Source organism: Pollachius pollachius (assembly GCF_949987615.1).
Source record: "Pollachius pollachius genome assembly, chromosome: 16".
In the NCBI taxonomy this organism is placed as follows: domain Eukaryota; kingdom Metazoa; phylum Chordata; class Actinopteri; order Gadiformes; family Gadidae; genus Pollachius; species Pollachius pollachius.
The window spans coordinates 3872747-3886217 of NC_136949.1; the positions used below are offsets into that span (position 1 = coordinate 3872747).

At 42.7% G+C, this 13471-nt stretch overlaps 1 long non-coding RNA gene across 1 annotated transcript; it reads right to left on the reverse strand.

The window, feature by feature from the left end:
- Window positions 1–22: 22 nt before the first annotated feature.
- On the reverse strand, window positions 23–3370 carry LOC307088048. The gene is made up of 2 exons (XR_013812535.1): window positions 3241–3370; window positions 23–3155 (listed from the first exon to the last, which is right to left on the reverse strand). It is a non-coding gene; the product is annotated as an uncharacterized lncRNA (long non-coding RNA).
- Window positions 3371–13471: the final 10101 nt, after the last annotated feature.

The window sequence follows — 13471 nt, forward strand, 5'->3', positions numbered from 1 at the left end:
ATAGAAAAGATTAGAAAGAAAATAAAACCAAATCTGTTTATTTTTTACATAGTTCCATGGTGTGTTGTAATGCAAGATGCATTGATAGTTGCATTGTTCATAGAAAGTCATATTTGTGACAAAAGATACAGCTTTTTCTCTAATAAAATATTAGATAAGGTTATTCATCTGTTGATTTCTTTAATGATCATCACAAAAGTAGGAAATGATTAGCAAACTGAGTAACAAATTCAGATGTATATTTTTTTTTTGAAAAACCCTGGAAATGTACATGAAAAGAATTGCTTCGAGATGCATCAATAATCATTTTAGAATCTATTCGTTGACATCTGAATCGGAATTTAATCGAATCGTGAGGTGCCAAGAGATTCCCACCCTTAGTTCATGTGTAGCATATACTAAATTAATATATATAATCATGATTTGTTTTATTCCCTCAAAATATTGCCAGCTATGCTGATAACAATTAAGGCACCATCAACCATGTGAATAACACAGTAATTTGCCAATCTACATATCAATAATTTAGCTTCTAGTAACACACCTGAGCTAATTGGATTAACTGTAATTATGTACCTGGTAGCTGGTCATGCTTTTAGCTAGTGTTTTGGGGTCAGGCCTTTGACCATATTAGGTAGACATGTCTCCAAAAAATAAATAAAAAAGGTATAATGTGTTCAAGTGAAACTGCATACAATGTTGTTTGGAATAAAGAAAATTTGGTTTCCCTTCTGAAATAAAAGTCTAGTCTGTGTGGACATAACATTTTTTAGTCTTAAATCCTGTTATCTTAGTTTAGGGTGTCATTTAGTATTGTTGGTATTACAGAATGTTCCTAAATCAACGTAGGAAACATTCCGTCACAGGGAAGGAAATTAGCCCATTTAGGGAATCAGCACTAAAGCAGTCCCATTCTTCTGAGTGAAAATAACAAGACTCAAAAAACAAATTAAAACGATGGTATGATAATGGCCTAAGAACGTCGCTTCTTCCGGACACACGTGGGGTAATAAAAGTCAAAGTTCACTGAATTTTGTTATGTACAGGTAGAGGGGGTGCACCGTTCCTGGAGGTACTGCAATACCAGGTCGATGCGTGGAGTGGACGGAGCAAGCCCCTTTTCCATCTCCCAGTTCCAAAAATCAATTTAATATATGGTCCCCGGGTAGGGGACGTATCAGATATTAAACTGATAAGAACAGATACTACACTTGATCTTAGCCAAAAGGCCGAGAAGCGATACCGAAAATTATCCGAGGTTTGATAGTGATTCTCCTATCTGTCTTTCTCAATGAGGGTTTCAGAATGTTTTTATTTATTTTTTGAAATTGTATCAATAATATTACATTTTAAGAAACCACATGTTGGTAGATTTGGCACGTGAAATTACTGTTGATTTCAAAGAAAAAAACAAGTTAACCGGCCACGAAATAATGAAAGTTACTTCTGGTCACATGGTACGCCAGACCCCCAATTGGAATCGAGAGTGCAACGTATCAAACATAAAGTAGTATTCACGGTAAAATACACTTGAACTTTGGGTGAATCACCAGCAATTAGATTCATACGCAAACATTTACATAATGGGAATGTTTAAAGAGAGCAGCCGATAGATTATTAAAAACCAGCATTGCGAGTTCTGCAGTCCGTCTTGCCCTTTTGTGGATATCCAAGGTAACTGCACCATCGGGACTTCCCTACAATAGTGTGTTCCTACAACACCGCAAGCTGCAGTTTCAGGACCGCAGACATAGGACCCTATCTTTTCGTGTCCCTGCCCTCGGAGCGCAAGGTAGTTTGTCCCTAAATGGCGAATAATTCTTGAGTTACTCATGAGTTTCAGTCATGAAAGTGTGATGAAACACAAAACGCGTTTTTACCTATACCTAAACTAAACTTAACCATCTCTTATCTTATGACCTTAACTTAACCATCTAATATCTGATACCACAACTCAACTATCGCTTATCTAATACCTAAACTTAACCCAATAACACCTAATACCTAACTCAATCTTTAAATTAACACCTAAACTTAACCATCTATCACCTAATACCTAAATTAACGATCTTTCCAGCTAAAATTAGCAACTTTACCTCAAATTGATTTGCAACGCCCGATAACTTGCCTTCACTGACGACTTTTCTTCTTTTCACTATAGACACGTGTAAACAAAACAGGACCAAAGAGAATTAAAAGGCGATTTCCTCTAGGTGAGGAGTTCTGAGACCTCTAGGTCGCAGATAAGTTGCACACAAAAGACGTATGTGCGAACACAGGGCTTGGTTTACCCTGAAGTGCTTAATCCATAAATTAGGTCTAAAGGTTAAGATTGTCTTTACATTGAGAGGGGGTGCACCGTTCCTGGAGGTACTGCAATACCAGGTCGATGCGTGGAGTGGACGGAGCAAGCCCCTTTTCCATCTCCCAGTTCCAAAAATCAATTTAATATATGGTCCCCGGGTAGGGGACGTATCAGATATTAAACTGATAAGAACAGATACTACACTTGATCTTAGCCAAAAGGCCGAGAAGCGATACCGAAAATTCAACTTCAGCCTCTATCTTCCCCAGCTGGGCCGTCTTCACTTCATATTCCTCCTTCAGAGTTACAACAGGATGGGTCTTGTGGTCTGTCTCTGTGCAGAACTGACACACACACACCTGTTCAGTTGGGCAGAAGAGCTCCAGAAGTCGGTCGTGTTTCTTACACATCCTGTCTTCCAGACGGTCCATAGGCTCGACCAGCCGATGTTTCTGCAGGCGAGCGACTCTCTGATGTGGCTCCAGGTGGGTTTGGCAGAAAGACATGAAACACTCTAGGCATGACTTCACAGCCTTCAGCTGGGTCCCAGTACAGAAGTCACAGGGAACTGCTGCTGGTTCAACACAAGGCTGCTCTTCAACTCGTACGGTTGTTCTAAACTGAGCAGCCAGCTCTGATAAGAGGGTATTGACCTGTGGATCAGGTTTTGTGTCGAAAATCTTGTTGCAAACAGGACATTTGTACTTGACTTGTTCATCCCAGAACTTTGTAATACAGGTTCTGCAGAAGTTGTGTCCACATGGTGTGGTTACTGGGCTGCTGAACACATCCAGACAGATTGAACATGAAAAGTCCTCCTCAGACCAGGGAGTGTTAGCAGAGGCCATTCCTAGACACAGACGATAAGGTTTATGCATTGAGCAATTTTATATTTCTAATTCCATCAATTCCTTATCTTGTGCTGCTTTACTCACCTTGTTGTGTGTTCTGTCTGTCAGACAATTTGTTCCAAAATGCGTTTTATTTTTCTCCTGAAAGAGAGAACTGCTTCCACGTCGGTTATTCTATGAATGTTTAGTTTCGTTTCCTGAACAAGACGTCCTCTCCTCCCCTCCTCTTACACCTGGCTCCGCCCCTAATACCTGTCTCCTCCCCCTAACCCCTGGCTCCGCCTATACGGACACAGTTCCCTGACGTTTCAACCTGAATGAGGGCACATTCATCATGTACTGTATGTTCGCTGTGTGTTCTCTTCTTTGATGATATTTTCATCACATTCTTTATAAAACAACCATCTCAATGTGTGCCCAGATAACATGTGCTACTATGGTTGTCATTTAATATTGAGTTAACACTGACAGTTAAAAATGGCTTGTCTCACAGACTTCAACCTCATATAACCGCCGAGTCATGTGACTCGGAGGGCAGACGAACCAGACCGACGAGCTCACCTTCAGTCAGAGACAACAAACACTTTTTTGTTGCCTCCGTGCGGTAGTTAATTCGGCTGAATTAAAAATAGGTTTACCTAGAAAATTCACAATTTATAAGTTGATGGACTGTATTGTTTATAACGGTATGGTGGGGATCACCAGGAGCGGCGACACGTGGGGACGCGTTCCTTCGCGCTCTGCAAGTGGAGAACATTATGCACAAATTCATTGATGATATAACCCCCCAACCGCCCGATACAAATATTCCTTCACTAGTTGTGTTGAAGTCCTTAATAACTGTATGGAGAAATACATGATATTAATGATAATGAAGTCACAATACAAAGACAATTAAATGCAAATTCCACCGACCAACCGCCCTTATACGTAAAAACCCTCCCTGTGTTGGATATTTGTAGAGAGTTGAGAGATGAGAGAGGTCCACGGGTAGGGGACGTATCAAATATTAAACTGATGAGAACAGATACTACACTTGATCTTACAAAAACAAAAGTACAACTATGTGTCAAAAACATATAGCGTGTTATCAAACCATATTCAACCTGAAAAATAACGAGTATCGGGGCCCGTTAGTCACGGCAATTCACGATTGGCACTGATGACGTCAGAAGCCATATGCCAATCAGAAGGTCTGAGAAGCCAACTTCGTTTTTATTGTCGATATATATAATCGATATATTATCGATATATTATATACATTATCGATATATTATATACATTGAATCCCCACTGACCTTTATCACAATGATTTGATGCTTTTATACATGGTGTTAGTCTATCCATGAGAAATTAACTTTATTTTGTATCATTTGAGGAAGCCGCCACTCTGCCGCCATCTAGTGGTCACTAGTGGGTTGGCAACTTCAATAAGAGCCGTTTATTTACTATTTGCGTCTCAGAGAACAATCGCTAAATTCAGGGCGGGGCGTGCTTTGCTTTAATTAGACATGTCCCCAACCATGCAAACAATGAACCAATAGCAAATATGCTACATGAACTGAACACAGAAACATCTGCAATCAATAAGGTTCTACACTCTGATGAAACATAATTTGAATCTAAATACAGTTTATTGATCACAAATAAAACATTTATTAATTAGCATGCAATCATTTCATTTCATATTTAAAGCAATAGTAATTTATACGGTTAATTTATTTAGAAGAATTTAAAAGGAGTATTTGCAGTTCATTCGTGGATAATTTAAAATGCCTAAAATCTAATTTATTCTACATTTTAATTCGGGAATAGGTGACTATGATGGATGCTTCCTGGTAACAGTGCACACCTTTAATTGCCTTTTGATATACTCTCGCGTGGTAGAGAGACGGGCATTATGTTGCCTATAGTCAGGCACGATTAGTTTTTTGACCTCTTTCGCCCAGTATTTATCTTGGATAATGTTGAAATTATTGGGTGAAAGTAAATAGTTTAACTTTACCGAGTGGCCCTGTGGATTTGTTTGAAAAGGATAAGCAAGAGGGGAATCTTAACAAGCCAAGTCCTCATTAATTGGAAACCTACATGTGGTTTATTCATTACCAATATAATCGGAACGTTTGCCTCGAACTGTATTCGAGAGAAGCTTCATGAACCAGCTCCAGAGTGCAAGCCCTTTTACCTTATGTCTCTGAATAAACCACATGTAGGTTTCCAATTAATGAGGACTTCGCTTGACGTTAATATTCCCCTCTTGCTTATCCTTTTAAAGACGAATCCACAGGGCCACTCGGTAAAGTTCAACTATTTAGCTCTGGTGGGAGAGAAAAGGATTAGAGGGGAGAAGGAGAAGAGAGAAGGAGTAGTATTTAGTGACCAGAACTGTATGAAGTCTATCTATTGTTTGTGTGTGTGTGTGTTTTTTGGGTGTTTGTTTGATCGCTTCTCTGCCTTTTGGCTAAGACAGTGATCACCTCCCTTGGCTGTCTATATACTGCCTTTTTGTGGCAATTATATAACAGGTTCGGAGGATATTGCACCATCTTCTTGGTAAGTTGGGGTCAAATATCAGTTGCTGATACCCTCTACCAAGAAGTCCATTGTCCAGGTAAGGTAAGTGGATTTTATTGTTGCCTGTATTTACAGTACAGCAACGGTAAAAGTAGCCGTTGCTGCAGGCGGCAGGCCTAGGACACAGCCAAAATGAAGACATCGCCTCTGTGCCCATTCGGAGAAGGGAGCCGGAGCCACACACAGAAAGGTCGAGGCAGCGGCGGCCTGGCTCTCCGGGAGAGGCAGGTGGGAAGGAGCAGAGAGGGGAGGAGATCCTCTGAGCGACAGGTCCCGAGAGACCGACGCTGTTGGGAGGGCAGGATGGGGTACACTTTCTTTTAAATTTCATTTAACTAAGTGTGTCCCCGCTCCTGCACAGCAGCATCTTTTAGTGTTGGTTTTAAGCAGCACAGTGTTTTTTTACGAAACAACAGTCATGTATATTATTTTATATATATATATATTTTTTTAAAACATAGGTTTTTATTTCTTGGTTTTATGGATGGTTATATTTTTTCAATTCCTTGTTGTAAAAAAGACACAAAACATATTGTGTATGTTTTAAAAAAGATTGAACGAAACTGGATACATATGTGATGTGACAGATACGATATAGAAACGTGAGTCAATAAATTTTTCGAATGAAAAAAATCTGTTCTTATCAGTTTAATATCTGATACGTCCCCTACCCGGGGACCATATATTAAATTGATTTTTGGAACTGGGAGATGGAAAAGGGGCTTGCTCCGTCCACTCCACGCATCGACCTGGTATTGCAGTACCTCCAGGAACGGTGCACCCCCTCTGAGTGTAAATATGAATTAATGAATGAAGTCGGAACTCACATCAAGCCGTCAGCACGTGCTCGTTTATTTAGTTGATCGTTTCTGACTAAATAAGTATTTTGGATTGGTCAGTGTTTACATTTACATTTACATTTAAGGCATTTAGCAGACGCTTTTATCCAAAGTGACTTACAATAAGTGCATTTGTTACAATAAGTACATTTGTCATAAGGAGTGAAACAATATATCGCTGTTGGTACAGTAAAGATGTTCATAGAACCAAGTGCAAGTATTACAATCGCTAGGCTAACCCATTCCCCGTGTAAAGCAGCGATAGCAGCTACTGTAGATGCTACACAATTAAGTACCTTGAATAAGTGCAATGTACAAGTGCCAGGACGTACAACATTCAATGGTGGCTGTGCATTGGTTTCTATGCAGAGTCGAGATGAACTCTGAACAGGTGAGTTTTGAGTCTTTTGCGGAAGCTGGTGAGCGGTCCTGACATCGGTAGGGAGCTCGTTCCACCACTGAGGTCCCAAAACAGAGAAAAGTTGTGACTTCGCTGATCGACCTTTGCTTGCTCTTAGCGATGGCGGTACCAGACGTCCAGCTGAGGTAGTTGAGCGGAGGGATCGAGCTGGGGTGTGTGGCTTTACTAATGCTTGGAGGTAGGCAGGGGCAGTTCCATCGACTGCCTTGTATGCCAGTACCATCATCTTGAATCTGATGCGAGCTATTACAGGGAGCCAGTGGAGGTCTCGGAAGAGGGGGGTTACATGTGAGAACTTTGGTAGGTTGAACACGAGGCGCGTTGCCGCATTCTGGATGCGCTGCAAGGGTTTAATCGCAGAGGCAGGGAGTCCAGCCAGGAGCGAGTTGCAGTAGTCGAGGCGGGAGATGACCAGTGATTGGACTAGAAGCTGAGCTGCTTCCCTTGTGAGGAAGGGCCGGATCCTGCGGATGTTGTAAAGTGCAAATCTGCAGGATCGGGCCACGTTTGCGGTGCAGCATAACTGATTGTCCAACACTACACCAAGGTTTTTGGCAGTTGGATAAGGAGATACAGTGATGTTCTCAACAGTGACCAGTAAGTCCATGTGTGGGCAATCTTTCCCTGGTATTAGGAGGAGCTCAGTCTTGTTGAGGTTAAGCCTCAGGTGATGGGCAGTTGTCCAGGTGCTGACTTCTGCCAGACATTCAGATATGCGTGTTGCAATCAGGGCTTTGTCAGATGAGGGAAAGGAGAGAAATAGCTGTGTCGTCAGCATAGCAGTGATAGGAAAAGCTGTGGGATGTAATTACAGAGCCCAGAGATCTGGTGTAGAGGGAGAACAGAAGAGGCCCCAGTACCGAGCCTTGAGGGACACCTGTATCAAGCGTGCAAGGTTTGGACAAGGAGCCATTCCATGTTACCTGATAAGTGCGATTCATCAGGTAGGACGTGATCCAGGAAAGGGCAGATTCAGCTATGCCAAGCTCGGCGAGAGTGGCGAGGAGGATCTGGTGGTTCACAGTGTCAAATGCTGCAGACAAGTCAAGGAGAATGAGAACCGATGAGAGGGACGAGGCTCTGGCCGCCCGGAGGGACTCAGTCACCGCGAGGAGAGCCGTCTCAGTGGAGTGTGCTTTTTTGAAGCCTGACTGGTGAGGGTCAAGCAGGTTGCTAGATGTGAGATAGGAGGACAGTTGGTTAGCGACGGCACGTTCCAATGTTTTAGAGAGGAATGAAAGAAGAGATACCGGTCTGTAATTCTGGATGTCAGTGGTATCAAGCGTTGGCTTTTTGAGGAGAGGCTTTATTCTGTCTTGAAAGACGTTGGAACAATGCCAGAAGTGAGGGAGGAGTTAATAAGTGTGGTTAGAAATGGCAGGATGTCGTTTGACACAGCCTGGAGGAGGGAGGAAGGGATAGTGTCAGGGGGGCAGGTGGTGGCATGGTTAGATGTTATAATTCTGTTGACCTCGTCTGAGGTGAGAGGGATGAATTGGGTAAAGACAGAGGTGGGGGTCGGGGGAGGGAGGATGGTGACAGTGATAAGAGAGGAGCTAATGTCCTTTACTTTCTGGGTAAAGTAGGTAACAAAGTCATCAGCAGTGAGGCAGGAAGGAGGAGGAGGGGAGGGAGGGTTGAGGAGGGAAGAGAACAAGGAAAACAGTTTCCTGGGGTTTGAGGCGGTGGAGTTAATTTTGGTCTGGTAGAAGGCAGATTTGGCTGTTGACACAGTGGAGGTGAAACCTGAGAGAAGAAGGAGATAGTGAGATAGATCATTAGGACAGTCTGATTTCTTCCATTTCCTCTCAGCTGCCCGCAACTCTGCTCTATGGGTCCGCAGAGATTCAGACAGCCAAGGAGGGGGGGGGTGAAGATCGTGCCGGTCTGGAGTGGAAGGGACAGAGGGAGTCCAAAGAGGAGGAGAGGGAGGATAGCAGAGTGTCAGAGGATTCCTCTGTGGATAGTTGAGAGAATTGTTCAATAGAAGGTAGTGAAGACAGAACAGTTGAGGCAAACGTAGAGGGAGAGAGAGTTTTGAGGTTGCGGCGGGTGGTGACAATGTGGGGACTAGAAAGGAGGGGGGGAGAGGACTTTAAGGGGAGAGAAAAAGCAACAAAATGATGGTCAGACACGGGGAGTGGGGTAACAGAGAGAGCAGAGGTGCCACAGGACCTTGTGAATATCAGGTCAAGCTGGTTCCCTGCCCTGTGTGTGGGAGGAGAAGGGGATAGTGTTAAGTCAAAGGTGGCAAAAAAGTTGGTTAATTCAGGTGAGTGCAACTTCTCTGGCAGGATGTTAAAGTCGCCAAGTATAACGAGTGGTGTGCCATTTTCAGGAAAGCAGCTGAGAAGGGCATCCATTTCGTCATAGAAGTCACGAAGGGGACCAGGGGGACGGTAGATTACCACAATGAAGAGATTAATAGGAAGGGTGACAGTGACAGCGTGGAGTTCAAATGCAGATCTGGCCAAGTGCTCTAGTGGAAGGACCTGATAGGTCCACATCGGAGAGATGAGGAGTCCGGTCCCTCCTCCTCGCCCCGAAGGTCTAGGGGTGTGTGAGAAAGAGTAAACAGTGGAAAGGGCAGCAGGAGTGGCAGAGTTCTCTGGAGTGATCCAGGTCTCTGTCAGGGCCAGGAAATGGAGGGTATTGAGGGACGCGTAGGCCGAAATAGAGTCTGCCTTTTTGACCGCTGACTGGCAATTCCAGAGTCCTCCCATCACTTCAAGGTCAGTGATGGCGAGGGTGGGTAAATGGCATAGATTGGATGGGTTGCGACGCCGAGCAGAGGATCTATTGCGGCGTCATCTATGAGTAGAGATTCTAACAATAATTGAAGTACGACACATAGCTACTATACCGTGGCCTCTAAGGTCTTCCTCGAGGGACTCCCACAGAGAGAGTCCCTTGGTCTTTGTTTCCCGGGTCTTGACTCCCACAGAGAGACTCCCTTGGTCTTTGTTTCCCGGGTCTTCGTTTGCTGGGTCCTGACACTAAAGCTGACGCTACTAACACTTAGCCTTTAAATGCACATGGTAGCTCAGGCAGCCTTAGCTCCGCCCAGTCAATCAAGCCTATTGTTCCCACCTTGTGACCGAAACTACACTCAACGACCTTTCTATCAACAACAACACAGCAAAAACCAACACTGCAGGTACTAGGGTTAAAGATAGTACAACCAATTGCAATGCCAAACAGTATAATTCTTAGCTTCAAGACTCACCACAGCTAGATATGAGACGACCTTCTTAAAGACAAAATGTAATGTAACTGAGTTTGTCAGCTTCCTAACTTTGCTAAATAGGCAGCCTTAGCTCCGCCCAGTCAATCACGCCAATCAAGTGTTGCCATGTCTTTTTCATTGAAACTGGTTAAACGTTGTCGAAAAAACTTACGAGGAGGAGATATAATTTAATTGATTCTATTCCTTATTGTGGTTAAGGAATAGAACCAGTGAATAAACCACGCCTAAGGGTTCTAATTTGTCAAGCACCTGTCCTTTCCGCAGTGCGGGTCTGACTGATTTCAAACCAATAAAACTGTATTTAGTGTATTTCTACTCTTATGTGTAGAAGAAATGGTTCCAGACTGGTATTAGCGCTACAAATCTGTGGTCGAATGACGCACTGATGTTGTTAGCTTGAACATCATGTGGTCTTAATAAGGCATAGAATCAATTAAATGATATCACCTCCTCGTAAGTTTTTTCGACAACGTTTGACCAGTTTCAATGAAAAAGACATGGCAACACGGTCCGAACCCAAATACTTAATTAGTCAGAATCGATCAAATAAATAAACGAGCACTGTAATGGTATTAACGGCTTGGTGTGAGTGCCGAAAAATATTCATTAATTCATATTTACACTCAGAGGGGGTGCACCGTTCCTGGAGGTACTGCAATACCAGGTCGATGCGTGGAGTGGACGGAGCAAGCCCCTTTTCCATCTCCCAGTTCCAAAAATCAATTTAATATATGGTCCCCGGGTAGGGGACGTATCAGATATTAAACTGATAAGAACAGATACTACACTTGATCTTAGCCAAAAGGCCGAGAAGCGATACCAAAAAAATGTCTGACATAGAGGACCCATTCCCAGAAATGTCAGTCTCATTACCGGTTTTACGGAGAAAACTTCCTTTTAATACAAGTACAGAAGTGCCACTATGTGTCAACAACATATAGCGTGTTATCAAATTATGTTCAACACAAAAAATAACGAGTATAAGGGCCCGTGATTCAAGGCAATGCATGAATGGAACTGATGACGTCAGAAGCTCTAAGCCAATCAGGATGTCTGAGGAAGCCAAACGCGTTTATTGTGAACTAATATATATTATACATTGAATCTCCACCGACACGATCACAATGATTTGATGCCATCATACATGGTGTTAGTTATGTAAAAGGTAGATCCATGAGAAATTAACTTTTTCTCTGTATCATTGCTAGATCACTAAACTTTGAGGAAGCCGCTACTCTGCCGCCATCTAGTGGTCACTAATGGGTCGGCGTAACTTCAATAAGAAGTTTTACTATTTGCGCATCAAAGAACCAAGGCTAAATTCAGGGTAAGCCGTTTGCTATGCTTTAATTCTAGGTTACCTCAACCATGCAAACAATGAACCAATAGCAAATAAAATGTACAAACGGAACACAGAAACATCTGAAATCAATAAGGTTCTACATTCTGATGAAACGTAATTTTGATATTGTGTGGTATCGTTGTTTCGGGGTAGGTATGAATCGGAGTGGTAATGTTCAAAACGTGGTTTATTCAGAGACACAGGGTGAACGAGGTTGCACTCTGGAGGTGGTTCTTGAAGCATCTCCCGAATACAGATAAAAGTTCAGATTATGTTGGTAATGGGCGGAGAGGTAAAACCACGACGACAGACTCTAATTAACCAAGAGGAACCTGTTGACCACTCTATGTGTAGAAGAAGAAGCTATTGAGGACTGGTGTTAGCACTACAAATATATAGTCCAATAAGGGATTTATATGAGCTTGAATATAATAGTCTAAATAATGCATAGAATATATTCATTTACATTAACTCACACAATTTAAAATAAACGGCAACTGTGAAAAAGTTAACTTGATCCACAATGTTGTTGGTAAAATACATATTTTTACTTAAAACAAACAATACCACCACAGTCGATTAACTTGCACAACTCAAGCCTCCCTCCAGTCTAGAGCTCTGGCCCTCTTGAGGAGCACCAGAATGGGGGGGGGGGGGGGCTCAATGAACCTATGAGCCACAGCTGTAGACTATTACAGGGCTAACAGCCAGGAACATGCGCATCTTTTAAAACATGGTTTAACACAGTGAAGAGGCCATTCACATCTCCACAGCAACACTATCACGACCAAACTAGTCTGAAGACAGCAAGTATACTAAAGGCTAGAATGCAAATCTTTAAACGTAATCAAGACACGAGCACAAGGCTAGTTAGTCAGCTGAACACACGAGAACATTCAGTTGGTTCCACTGAGTTGTTTATTACCATTATGCTTTAACAACGATTAAAAGTACAAGTAGGGATAAACAGAATGACTAAAATAAAAGTATCAAACATTACAGATCATTAACTGTTGTGCACGTATCATTGACTCTCTTTTCTAACGACACACTTTGCGACTTATTCAGGCCACCAGGGAGAACGTGACACACATATTCAAACGTGTGATGGGGTTGTTCATTCCCATGCTGCTGGCTGCTCAGAGGTGTCGAGGTCCACGGCTCTCGTGCCAACAGCTCCGGGGTCTCTCTTCCTCTCCTCGCGTCGTCCAGGCAGTCAGTGGGCGTGGTTATAGGGAGGAGGACTCCGCACGAGCGGGAGCGTCACCGTCACCGTAGTGATTCACTACAGCCGAACTCACCCAGTGGGAGTTCAGTTGTACAACATCTATTTTTGATCTACAAATCTAAATGGGGTGACTTTTGATATGTGAACACACTTAATGCGTAATGTTCGACAATAATTAGCACAATCCTAGATGAGCTAGAGAGGAGAGCAGAGATAAGAGAGAGGAGGAGTAGAAGAGAGGGGAGGGAGAGGATGGAGAGGATGGAGAGGAGAGGAGAGGAGAAGAGAGGAGAGCAGACAAGACAAAGTCACGGTTCTCAGACACGGGGAGAATCTTTACATGTATTCACTGGGACCTTTGTTTAAGTGTGTAAATACATGAAGGGATGTATGGTGGAGATTGAGTTTTACTTGTTCATCAACTACCAACTTTTAAAATTCTTTACTGATGTAAAACGTTCCATCAATCTCGAAATGATCAAAATAAGGGTTCTAGGCAACAAACACATTTATTCCTTGTATTTCACTGAGACAGTGATTATTGGACTGGAATGTATCTATTTAAGATAATCTATTACAATGAAAACTTAGGGCCTACACATTACAATTTCTTTCAACGAACGTGTAAGGACAATGTGTTTTTTTTTCATTCACTATTCAGAAG